General features: G+C 40.8%; 1 protein-coding gene across 1 annotated transcript in view; it reads left to right on the top strand.

Annotated features, from left to right (window-relative positions):
* The window catches only part of TAFA1 (TAFA chemokine like family member 1), a gene marked incomplete at both ends in the record, with an annotated part of 214,536 nt that overhangs the window by 171,539 nt on the left and 29,069 nt on the right, over window positions 1-13,928 (top strand). The window lies entirely within an intron of this gene.

Here is a 13,928-nt window from a genome sequence, read left to right as displayed (position 1 = left end):
CAGCACTTCAGGGTGAAACTACACAGTAATTGGGAAGAAAGCCATGGCTTGGAAGTCCTTAGCAAAATGTGAATCTCATAAGAAGATGGGAAGTGGCACTGATCCTTTTAGTTACCCTTCCCAAACAAGCCACTCCATGTTATAAAATTCCTCTGTGCAGCAGCCTTGTGAAACAGAATATCTCATAAAAGTTCCCCACTTCTTTTTGTGGTAAATGTCTTGTGCCACATTTTCTACCACCCCACCCTTCAAAGAGCCAGAGGTCATTTGGTTGGAGTTGAGGTGGGTTCTGTCCTGGGGTCTCCTCATTCTTACTGTGGCTGGATGTCCAGGGGTGGTGACACAGCTGCATTTCTTGGAAGCACCCAACGTTTCCTCTTTGAGTCTGTTTGGCATTCAGCTTCCCTGTGAGCAAGTGAGAGGGGGAAGATGTACAAGCAAACATTGGGAAAAATTGATTCTTCTGGGCAACTTTCCTCAATGGCGTGCTGCAAAGGCACTGGCAAAGGAGCAGGGGCCAGTCCAGTTGTAGCTGAAAGTTAGACAGGAGTACTTGTGGGTGTTGTGGATTATGTAGACAAAGCTCAAAGGCTTGCACATTCTGCAATAAAAAGATGAGAGATTGGGTTTGTCTTGGAGGAGGAGAACCTCATGTTTCCTCAGCAAGTGTTTGTGGTGCGTATGTATCAGGTTCATTTATTAAAGATAGAAGGAAAATGTTTTATTATTATGCTTTCAAATTTTTACATTATGAGGCAGTAGTTCATAGCTTGTTACAGTGGGAATGCGATTCAGCTTCTGAACTGATGACTAAAAACAAGCTATGAATGCACCTGTGAGTGATTATGCTTTAATCCACATTCTGTCATTTCGTTATTGCTTAATTATCCTGAAAAAAATTAGCCTTTATTTTCTGTTAAGCACACTCATAAAACTGTAGGTGAAACCTACAGATGGTCTTAACCAAAGATCAGCTGTAGAAGCCTTAAAGAATTTAATATTCTTCAGTAGGTCATGAAAAACAGAGACATTGTATAGAGAGACACCATTAATTCAGATCTTATAATTCTCTTCAGAGAAGAGGAGCTCAAAGAATGATGTGCTAAGAAAAAAAAGTTGGGTGCAGGTGTGGACTGGAGCCTAATTGCTCTGTCAGGATTACAATAAAAAGAAATGTTATTGTCTGGAATTTTGAAAGGAGTAAGTAAGGATAAAACAATGGCCAATATAAAAGTGCAAAGTTAGTCCCATTGAAGTCACTGGTAAGACTCACAGTGACTTCAAAGCCAGCAAATGTGAACTACAAAGAAATGTCTTCCCTTTTCAAGTTTAGTTGTTGTAGTCAGCCCATAGCTTCTTTTGTAGATGGCTGGTGAACGGTTCAAAAGCCCAATATGCTCCTCGTAAAAATTAACAGAAGGGACATTTTCTTTGGCCTTTGTTTTATCCCAGACTTTGCTTTGTGACTCCTCATAAAAATTAACAGAAGGGGCATTTTTTATGGCCTTTGTTTTATACCAGATTTGCTTTGTGACTTTTGATACACTGACTTGTTTTAAGTCAAAACTTTGACCTATTTAGTGGTTCTGTTCTTGCTAAGACAAACTTCCCAAACTTCCCATAGGAGTCCCATTAATGTCAATACCTTAGTTCACACAAAGATTTGGGATTTGTTATTTCTTTTGCACATGAGGACATTTCAATAGGTCATCTGCAACTTTTTGCCTTCTTTACCTACCATACTGAAGCAATTAAGACCATTTAATCTCACACTGGGTTTTATACTGCATACAATTTCAAGCCATAATCTATCATTAAGAAAGCTTGCTTGGAACCATTACTTAAAAGTCCGTGGATGTTCAGGTACAGCAGTATACTCACAGCCAAACAGACTGATCACCTTTGAAAGGTGACAAGGGCTGGGAGATGCTACATTAGCAGTTTGACTCCCATCTGTGGTTGATGATTGCCTCGAGCCAGCTCCACCTGATGGCTGTTTAGTAGTGCATATAAAACAAGCTGAACTTCAGCTCTGCTCTGTTTATACTATTGGCCAAACTGTGCGTTAATGGGATTGTAATCAAGCTTTTGGTGTTTCTCAGTCCAGTTTCATCAGAAAACACCTCATCAAGGCTGATGCTTTGACAATTTGAGTTCATGTTACAGAGGAGAGATTGCATTGCCTTCCACTCCTACCAGCCATTGCTCCAGGACACAACTGGGCTGCATGGAGAGGTAGATTTATTTTCTGTTTAAGAGAGAATACAATTATATGTAGGAGTTATCTTAACCTTTTTAATAAGTATCCAGGGTGATAAATAGTCCTTTTGTCCTCTTGCTCTGAGCTCTCATCATAGGCAGCACACCATCATTGTACATAGGATGCTCCTATGCAATCCTCCTCCTGAATGAGCTGAAATTCAGACTGAGAATGTGGGGTTTTTGTGCTGTGAAGGGCAGGATGTTGCCATGTATTCCCAAGCATCGCTTCCTGCCGACTCCAGCAAACTTTTTCTTTGGGGCCTCATCTTAAAAAAGTATTGTGAGGCCAGGCTGTGACAGCTTCTGAAGTTATAAGTTATTCCTCGCTGCTTATTCAACAGACACTGTCCTAAAACCTGCCTCAATCACCAATGAATTATGTAGTAGCAACAGTGAGAGCAAAACAAAAGCCAAATCTTGTCATGAAACAGAGATGCCAGTTTCTGTTTCTTTACCTCTTCTGTTGCACATTTATTTTCATGATTCAAGGTCTTTTTTTCTTTTTTTGAAGGATGGCTTGAATGCTCCCTTCACTCTGTACAATTTATCTTGCATGTCACTTGGCCATAGCACATACCACAGGCAACAGTCTGTTCAGCTCTCTGTCATGGTTGTTATTTTCTCCATTTGCCCTCATACCTCTCCAGAGCAAGTCCTAAATGGATTTACTTCATTTGCGTTACAGCAGCTTGAGAATGCCCCTTTATTTTGGGCAAAGAAGTGTCGAGCATGGCCGGGGAGTCCCCAGCCCTCTGCCTCCAGGAGATCCGTGCAGCTTTGAGTGTTCCTACCCTATGCTTCAGCAATACTGTTGGACACACCAGGTATATCCACCATCTGAAGGTACCACAGCAAGCCCCTGACCTACCATCCTGTCCACACACTTCAGAGATGGCCAGGGTCAGCACAGGGCTTGAGTTTGCAGCTCAGACAAGCATGCAGACCCCCCTAGCTTCACACTTTGATGGACCTACTCTCTCTTGTTTTTGTGTTACTGCAGGCATGTGTTGTGCGACGTGCTGGCTATTTCTGCAAGGGTTTCTTAGCCATGCTTCTGAATTCACACCCTTGCCCTCCGCTATGTTCACAAACAGCTTGTTTTCCTTGTGTCAGAAGCCCATGAATTTTCCTCCTCCTGCAATAGGCTCTGTAGGCTTATGAGGGCACTCAGCTGTCAGCACAAATAGCTGGGATTTGCCCCCTTGCTAGCTGACACATGGCCAGTACAATCTCTCCTGAGGGTTGAGGATTCATTTCTTTGTCTTTATAAACTGAATTCTTCTTCTGGTACTGTGGTTATCCAAGAGAGATGTTCCCAGTGATGTCCTTTAGAGCAATGCCTCTTGCATTCCTGTTTGGAAGTTTCCCATTCCCTGTAAGGACACACACTTTTGCTTTCTACTGCACTTTGCAGCAGCTGCTCATGTTCCTTTCAGAATATCGGTAAATACATCACAAATAGCCTGTGTGAAGCAGGTAGGAACAGAGGCCACGTGAGCCCATGAGGTTACTGAGTAAATATTAACAGAAAAGCTCTGATAATATTCTCTCAGTTCTAATACTTCATATGATTGCTATAAAAATGTAATAGGAATAAAAGATACTTATAATTTTAATTCTGTCACTTTTATGCTGTGAATAATGTGCTTTGTACCATATCATTTACAGTGGTATTGAACCATTCTGTACAGTCAGTAGGTGGTTATGTCTCTGTGTTTTTCAAGGCCTTTGAATAATACATAATTTGTTCATCTATACTGAAGTTTACTGTGTTATGGTTAATGATGCTCACACACACACATTTTTTAATGCTTGAATTTTTGTGTTGCCTTCTCTTCAATCTTCCAGTCTTTTTAAAATTCTTTCAGAGGCAACCTCAATATTTCTTGCACAATTATCTGTGAAATTTGTTGGACCACAGAGTATGGAATAACAGAAAAGCACCTGCACTGGCTTTTGAAATCAGTCACAAAGGGACTTTCATGCAGGTTGTGCATGTTGCCAGTGCTTTTAGGAAAAGAGGTGGTTTTAACACTGATCAGAAGCAATGTAGAAAAAGGAAGGTGCTACTAAAATGCTGTCCAGTACCACCTCTTCTAAATTATTCCTTTAAGAAAGGCCTCTGCAGGGATCCGAGATGATCCAATTCCATGTTGTCTGCAACACAGTATTTGAAGCATTAGCTCTCAGGCAGCAGTACTAGTGTTTTAACTCTCCATGGTCTGCTGTTGTCCAATTTATACCAGTCATGCATCAGGGAAAAGGGAAATCACTCAGTGATAGAGAAAAATAAAATGAAATTAATCCAGTATTTCCCTTTGTCCCAGATTAGCTTTGGATCACATCCAGTTTCAATTAATTCCGTGATATATGAAGTATTATCATGCATGTGCATACATCAGATTTCTATTAGTTTGAGGATTAGCCAGCACTAGCCACCATGTGGCCTTGTGAATTTACATCAGACTTCATCAGGACAGCATTAACAAATTAAACACAAATCTTGATGACCATTGAGACCACTGTGATTGTTAATGCCTCTCTGGCCCTGCACCTCACAACTCTCCAGTCATGCTGCTGGGTGGTTAGTACAGCACATCCTTATTTTGCCATGTGCAACGGTGGGAGCAGAAAGATGGCAGCATTAATTAGCACTTGTTCCCTTTGCTGGCGCTTGCCCTCCTTTCTCTCACATAGGACCTGCAAATGAAAAGCTCATACCTGCTATGTCACTCCTTGGGCAGACAGTAAATGCAGCCACACTATTGGCATGAGGTAATTTGTTTTATTTTTTTAAATTATGGATAAGATGCCCACTGTAGAGTAAGCATTCATAATTCAGGAGCACTGTGTTCCTGCAGTCAGAGGTGCAGCACATCCTCTCGCGGGTCACTCAGCTGGTGCTCAGCCTATGCATCCTCCCACAGCACCTGTGCTACCCCAGCTCGCACTGGCTAAGAGAAACACACCGAAAAATACACAGGAAATACAGAAACTTCCTGGCTCTCCTCAGAGTGAGTGCAGGATTGGAGCCCTGTAGAATGAAATGAAAGACTCCTATTGACTTGAGGTCAGGTGCTTAGTAAATGGTTTGTTAGATAGAATCCTGTATCTATCAGCACTTACATCAAGAGAAAACAGTTCACAGTCACAAAGCCAATAGTTTTCTATTTATCTAATATGTACTTTAGGTGGTATCACCAGAAAGCCTTTTTTTTTTTTTCCACCCTGTGAAAATACTTTCAATCAATTCTTATTTCTTGAAGAAAGGGGGGAAAAATGTTTTTGAAATCCAAGGAGTCAGCTTCTCATCCCTCTAGCTGTGCTTCGGCCTAGATAAGAAGAGATCTCAGGGTCCCATATTATTAATGCACTGTCTATATGAATAACGAGCAGGCTTGGTGAATTATTCCACACTCCTGGGAAAATCTATAGCCCTGTCCTTCTGTAGCACCATGGGAACTGAGCAAGAGACTTGTATTTTTTTGATTAGGTGAATTCAGATTACTTCATTTCTAAGGAGGAAAAAAATGTATCCATTCCACACTAACACCCATTTAGTAAGCTCAAAAAATATTCACAGCATATCATGTACACTATTAAAAAAGGGGAGAGAGAGAGAAGCCTAACTGTGTACTGAAATATTTTCTGACTTTGCATTTGTCCAGAAACACATCTTCTTGAAACGTCCTTGTGGCCACCCTGAAATTGTGGCCATATCCTGAGAGGTGCTGACTCCAGGAGGAGCAAAAGCAAAACTGGCAGTGATGACACAGAATAATTAGTTCATTTACCAGGGCACAGGAGCTCTCATTACCAGTTTGCCTTCTAATCTGCAGGGCAGAGGCTGAATGGAGCAGAGGGAAGGGATGTGCCTGACCCTGACGCTGGTGGGTGAACTTTTGTGTCAGAGCACAGTTCCCAAACCCAACCCATCAGTGAGCAGCCTGCAGAGAGCAGAGAGGCCACGCTTCTTCCTGAGAAAATATATGTACAAACGTATATATTTGTGTGTTTGCATATATGTATATCTGTGCACATACTGTAGAGCCATCCTGCCATGGGCAGTACATCAAAGGAGCTGGTGATGATCAGATGTGTACCCATGTTTCCAGTGATTAAGGAAACAGGGGAGGTTATTCAAGGGTCAAATTTGCAGCCAATCTGAGCCAAAGTCCACAGCAAGGGCTGCCGAGTTAGGCGCTTCCCCATCTCTCAGCAAGGGCTGCATTGTTTGTGCCGCGTGCAAACATCCACCAGGCATTAGGGAGAAGCAGACAGATGATGATGTCTTTCTGGTGTGAAGATGGTGCAGCTAATGAGATCGTCTGACTGTGGGTTTATGTGAGTACATCTTCATCTCAGCTATAATTTATCTCCCTACCTATGCCTTATATTTCTTTCTTTTCCAATTGATATTGAGATTTCCTGCATAGCAAAGCTCCCACCCTTTTTAATATCAAGCCCATAAAACAGCTGACTAATCCACTCCTGATGAAGTGCAGAGGGCTCACTTAAATCCCAATTTACACAGAAAAAAACATTTTCTTTTTCTACTTAAGAGGAGAAAAAAGCCATAAGTCATGGCACTATCTCCATCTGTGTGAGGGGTGGTCATTTTTCCCAGCTCCAGCTGACAGGTTTCAGTGCTGACACAGAGGGAGCAGAACCCTTGCAGCCAACCGAGGTGCACAAGCAGCAGCCTTATGGTGAAATTACAGAATGGCACGGCCGCATAGCAGTGTAAAGACACACAGGAACATATAATTACTTCACCTCCATACAGAGGAAAGTAACCTTTCTCTAAAATACTTGCAATAAGCCCGCCAGAGGCTAAATGGAAAAACAGTAGGAATTTTCTCCTCTTATAGGTAACATTAAGTGTCAATCACAGGACTGGAAAGAGCCTGGTAAGGGGTTTTGGAGGCAGGGAGCACAGGCACTGAGGGCAGCCGGCCACACCGGTGTGCCAGGCACTGCAGGGAAAAAGAAACACAAACTGGGTGAGAAAAAAGAGCCTAAAGTAAATGCCCTCACAGGAGTGAAGCCACAAGCAGGACCATACAGGTGAGCCCCGTGAGTTCAGGTAACATAAGGATCAGGCATGCTGCCTGGTCAAGCACAGGAAACAGCCAGGAGAAAGGCTCTTCGCAAAGACCTCTTGTAAATCTACCACGGTGAGCCCAGATTACCCCAGAAGAGGGGCAGCAGCCTCCTGGGACCTGTCTGCAAATCTAGAGGTGGCAAACGCGGGCGGAGGGGAAAACTTCAGCAATGCTGAGGGAGGCTCCTCTCCAACAGTGCTGAGGGAGAGATTTCCAAATGTTAGGAAGTAGATGGGAAAAGCCTGTCCAAGAGGAGATCACAAAGCTGGGGTGAGCAGCACCATGTCATGTTGCTTGGTGGGAAACATAGAAGTAGCTCGGAAGAGTAAGATCTGGATATCTAGAAGGATCTTGTGTGTAAGGTCCTTGATGTATTTGTATCCATCACAGCTGCTGCAAGGTATGGAGTCTGCTCTATAGCTGCCCTGTGTTGCAGCAGCAAGAGCCTTGTTACCATTTACTACATGTGCATGGAGTGATGTCACCAGGTGATACAGATTGTGAGATGTCTCAGGAATAAAAGGGTTTAAACCTTTGAACCATGTCTTTAAACAAAAGACTGTGTTTATCTGTGTCATCTGCAACAAAGCACAAGTGCACAGTCTAAGTACAATATTCCAAACGCATTCAGGAAGCAGTTTGACATCCAGAGACGGATTTTCAGCTGGCATAAACTGGCTCTTGAAATCCAGAGAGACCTGCTAGTTTGTGCCAAATGAGGATATAGTTTGTTGAGTTTAGGAAAATAAGCAGAGTGGCAACTGCCTATTAATCCTTGCTTGTGACAGTCTTTAGGGAATATATAGGACCGGCATTTATCTAATCAGTGGCCAGGAGGAGCTTAGCGAAATGTTGAGGTCAGATTGGCATCTATGTTGTATCCCCTTACACCAAATTTTTGCAGTAATTCAGATGATAATCTATCTCTGCCAGGAAGGACCAGATTACTAAATAGCTAATTCTACCTTAAGTCATGACACACATCTTTTCTGCATCGGATGCTGTATTTTCAGTGCAGCAGGGCTGTGAAATGCTGCTTGTCTACAGGTGTCTCTAATATAGTATAGAAAATACGTGATCAGAGTATTGCAGAGCTGTAAGTCTTTTTTTCTTTTCTTTCAAAGCTACCTTCTATCTATAAACATGGAGCTAGTTCACAAGGCTTGAATGTGGTTTGTAGGATTAGGATTTGAACACAAAAGAAGTGGATGATTAAGTAAAAATGGAAAATGCTGCTACATAGTGTGCTCTCTTTAAATTAAGAGTTGAGAACCTGAAGTTATTACACACTGAAATTTTAAAGAAACGACGACCAAATCTTTGTAAGAATACACTTCGTTAATCCTTTTATTGGTGCAGTAAGTTCAAATAAGAGTCATTAATTTAACACTAGGATTGTCTGTTGTGTTGAACTACATGAATTAATCTGACAATTGCAACTAGAGACGGACAAGTCAACAAGTGTTCAATTGATTTCAGAGAGTTGATTATCCATAAAATTGATCACAGACATGTTTCCAGTTCCTTCTCTCAGAATACAGCCCTGTAACTGTAGGGCCCAAGGCCCTGAGCATTTTGTCAGCCCGCAGTCTGTTCTGGGTGATTTTCACGCATTAACATTGCAGAATTGCCTTACATTTAGGAATCAAGTAAGTACATTGCAAGCAAGGGATTTATTTCAAATCTTAGACTTTGTGCCGAGGAAGTGTGCCATTCAGCATTGTACATTGCCTGCAGATTTTGGAACAGGTCTCTATACGTAGGTGTCAGAAAGGAGTTTACTAATCCAGTATCTCAAAGAAAGCATTATTCCTCCTTGGGAGTTAAGTGTTTCCATAGATCATTCGGTTTACCACAATAACTGCTCAAGGTTAAGCAAGCACAAATGCTGATGTAGTATGGCAAAATTCAATAATATTCAAAAAGTGCTGCCTTTCCCTTTTGAAGCTATCATGCAAAAGACAGCAATGTGGAAAAGAGCTGTGCTTTACAATTTAAATATCCTCCCTGTGTCATTAGTACATAAAACCTGTTCTGCAGGGAGATGGATTGTTTTTAATATGTGGTCTTGTGTAATCATTTCTTTTTGATTACCATTCCTAGGCAGCAAGCATACAACAGTTTTCAAGATGTGTACGTGGTCAGTACTTTTTTTTTATCTTCCTAATGTGCCCAGAACTCACAAACAGCAAGGTGAAACATCAGCATAAGCCATCACTCAGAAATGAAATTGAGAAGCAGATGACACTGTCCTAACTGAGGACAATGGCAAATCTCTCATTAACTCAAACGAGAGTAGAAAACATATCTCTCTATTGGTTTTAATACTACAAAAAGCCCTCTCCTTTTTCTTCAGACCCCTCTATGAAATACCGTCAAATGCAGCTGTATGTAATATAGTTATGCAAATATCAAATGAACTCTATTTCCTTTGGAAATCCTCCTCTTGAAAATTGAGAGCACCTGTTAAATAAATCTGGAAAAAAAAAAAAAGAAAAGGAAAAAAATATAGAAAAAGCTTATTAGTGTAATGAACACTTGTATCCTATTAGTGAGATCGTTATCCCAGGACACAAATACCTCTTGCTCTGAGCAGGATGGGGGAAAGGAGGGTGATCACTGCTTTGAAACACAGAGCACAGGAATGAAGCAATAAAGGAGAAAATCTGTACAATTTTTGACAGGTTGTGTTTTCTCTGAGGTTCAGCTCAGTAGCAAAGGCCCAGCCTGATTGTTGCATTGGTGCTATTCATTCCTCATGTTTGTGTGCTGTGATGAATTTTGTTCATTCGAATGTCAGGTGGGAAATCAGGCAAGGAATTTGTGGCAGAGATGGAGAAGTGTAATGCTTCTCTATATCGTAGTGATGGGTCCTTTCCAGGGATGAATGTGCAGTTCTGGCCACTTGGCTTCAAAAAAGGAGGTGAATTAGCTTGGGGGCCCAGGTGTGGAGAAAGGCTTTGGCTGCTGAGGAAAACAGGCAGCCTCTATTGAGAGGGAAGACTTGTAGGGCAGCAAAGGGAAAGCTGAAGGAGCATGAATCTGGTGTCACATCAGTGTGTGCGCACCAGGAATACAAAAAGTGTCTAAGAGAACAGTGGAGGATTTAATCAATATAAAGTCCCCATCATTAAACGTAGGTTGGCATTAGAAGAATAGTACTAACTGTTAGAGGAGGTCGGCAACAGTTTCACAGCAGGGATGCCAGCTAGTTTTGTAAACTTCCAATGTCTTTCGCCATACCAAAAGGCAAAGAAATTAGTATTATTTGAGAAAATAACACTGCAGCATACTGGTGAACAATAGAGGTACCGCAAACTGAAAAAGTCAAGAAAAAGAGCAGCAGAGGAGACTCATAAGAATTTATTCGTGTGTTAGAGACACAACCAACTGCATATATGCTTTGTCTTTAATATAGCAAGAATTTATTCAATCTGACTACCCCTTCTCCCTCCAAAAAACAACAAAAAAAACCCACCCCACACCAAACTTATAACAAACAAACCACGTAAGTTTTCAGGCAGCTGCATTTCCTACCAACTAAAGGGTGAAATCTGGGGGGCTGTGTGATGATTTTTTAAATGCCGTTTTTGAAAACAAAAATATTTTGTCAATGTTGTGAATTTTGTAATTAAAAAAGGAAGGAAAAAATTGCCATGCAGGTATACTGAAAAGTTTCATCCATTTTGAAGTCTTTAGTTACAGTTTGACTTTATTTGATATAATAATTTTCATTGTTTGGTTGGCCGATATTGATAGATTTTTTTAATCCATTTATTTGCAATAAAACACTGATAAATCAGCTTTAGAAGTGGAACCAGTTAATTCACCATTGTAAGTATTGATTTAGATTTTTTTTAATCTATTCTATTTGTTGGGGATGGCAGTGCTGGACTTCCCTGGATGAGCAACAATTGAGGGAGTATTGAAGAGTACATTTCTACTACTCCTCTGTACATTTAAGTTCTGCGTGGTCATTATGAAATCAGCATTTGCAAACATAAATTAAGTAAATTATAGTGTTGCTTCCTGGATTGCATTGTTAAAATGACTTCTGGTGTCCCACAAGTGAGGATTCTAGCAAAACTTATCGGTTTGAGTTTGAAGATTTCCCAGCTGAGTTTGCTGATTAACACACAGCAGGATGGAATCTGTGATCAGAGGTGATCTGTGATTGCAATGGATGTGGTCTAAATGTATTGTGTATAGCCAGGTTTGATATATAAAATGAATGGGGGAGGTTTTGAAATTCCTAAAATTCAAATGTAATTCTATACCACCTAGATATGTGTTTTACTGTTTACTGGCACTGAAACCTTTCAAAAAACTGATGCAATTTTCTAATAAAAGGAATAAATTGACAAACCAGGTTAGAAGCTTACACTTCAAATATGGCAACCCTTATGCAAAGACCTTTAGTGAAAACTCCTGCAAGTAAGCATTGTATTGAATTGGTGTATTTCTGAAATAATCTGGAATACTCATTTGTAACGAGATTTGGGTTAGACCCTCTCCACGTGAACCACTTTAATTTAAAACTAATTATTTATGGTAAGCATAGCCACACTCTTCATACATATTGCATATTCAATTTTCAAGCCAAAATATAGGAGCTGCACTAGTTTCAGTGCTCCCAGCAGGTAATCAACCTCCTGCAATATCAAACCTTATGTCACAAGCAGTAATAGGCTGAAATAGTCAGAGCCTCATAAGGACTGTGCCTGCCCAGTTCCCATTAAAATTAATGGAGACTGGGCATCCATTCCCCCTAGGCAGGTTTGAAAATATCAGCCAAAATGTAGTTGTAAGTATTAACCTTTAGGAAGTTAGTGTTGGCAGCTTCCCACTGCTCTGTACTAGTTTCCAAAATCAGTAGTTCTGATTAGGTATGAGTCCCACAGGAGAGAGAACCTCCAGCTCTGGTTTGCTGGGACCTTGTCATTAGAGGTGACCGGTCCACAGCTGCCAGTGGGGAGCAGCTGTGGGCAATTCACATCTTCAGCCTGTTTTGGCTGAGCAGATTCTGGGTAGTCAGAAGGAAAATCATGAGGCTGTTCTGCCACTTGTACCAGGAGCAGCCTGAACCAAACATGATTTTCTTTTTCCTGGTCTTCAGAGGCGTGGAAGCCAGTCCCATATAAAGGTCAGTAGAGGCAGCGTGAAAAGGCTACCCTGACTCTGAACATGATGCAATATGGAAGTTTGGGGCTGAAATGCCAAAAATATCACCATCTAACTGTTAAAATAAACATTTTTAGTATAGGAAAAAAAACTGCCCATGAATGCTTTTATATATTAAAACCTGTAAGTAACTTCTGTCCTGCTGATTTAACTTTCTTTAATTAGGGTCTTTTTCCTGTCTATATTTGTAAAGAAAAATAGTCTGGCATTTGAAAAGAAAAGGGGATTAGAATGATTTATTATTGGATTACTATCAAACCAATACAAATAACAATAGAAATTAATGTTTTTAAACAACCTCCAGGTCTCAGGTATAATCTGTACAGATTATGACCTGTGAGGAAGTAGTGTTACAGAAATAAACGTGAAGGATTTCAACCTAGCTAATAAGTTCTCAGTAGTGAATGCCTGACACGTTAGCACAGTAACCAGAAAACAAACTGTCTCCTTTTTAATTTTTTTCACCAAATAGTTCTAAAATAACTAAAATGTAATCAGCACACTAAGCTAGCAGATTTTTCATGGACACAAAATACATTCCTAAATCGAATAAATTGCTAGCCATAAAGTATTTGCTAGGCTCTGCTTTACGTAGTGTGCAATAAGAAGCAAATATAACACACAGGTCTTTATTACTGACTGCTACTAAAAATGCAAAGTGGTGAATACACTCTTTCAATTTCGACAGTGCGTTATTAGTAGAAATCCTGTAAGGACCACCTGGATCCTAATGACCTGTTACACTGCATCTTCACCATCATTGTGAGTGCCAGCTCTGGGTTTATTGGTGGATACTTATGCCATTATAGGAAGTACTAATTGCTTTTTGCTGAATTTTGCCGCATTTTTACTCTTATGTTCTTACTTTTTTATTTCCCTTCCTAAATAAGACTATCTAGTAGTCATGGACCTGGAGGAAATGTGTACCCAGGAACATTAGCAGTGCTGGTACATCTTAGAATAAGCAAAAGGGCCAGACAGAGCCCTACCTGGCTTTGCTGAGTCCACAGGTTTTGAGCAGAATTATGGGCAGGCCTTACTGCAGTATCCCTGTGCTTAGGGTATGGATCGTGCATTTGTTCTGCTAGCTTTTCCTGAAATATTAGGTCTTCCTAAATGTAGCTTTCTGTAGAATACGAATCAGCTACGTTAGTGTAGTGTCCTGCTTGCACAACATCTTTTGGTTATGTCTACCCTTGTATTTGCTCATTTCGTGGCACATTAGGATACGTTAAAGAATGTAGAGCCTGCTATTTCCTACTACATTTTTCAGGTAAAAATGACAGGTGCCTGGATTTGTTACATAATTATTCATGTTTGTTTTTTCACTAAGAAAACCGCAGATGTTGAGAGGTTCTTGCCAGGAATTTTGCAGAGGCC

The sequence above is a fragment of the Nesoenas mayeri genome (genome assembly GCF_963082525.1).
Source record: "Nesoenas mayeri genome assembly, chromosome: 10".
NCBI classification, from domain to species: Eukaryota; Metazoa; Chordata; class Aves; order Columbiformes; family Columbidae; genus Nesoenas; species Nesoenas mayeri.
This window is presented reverse-complemented; position numbering and strand designations above follow the sequence as displayed.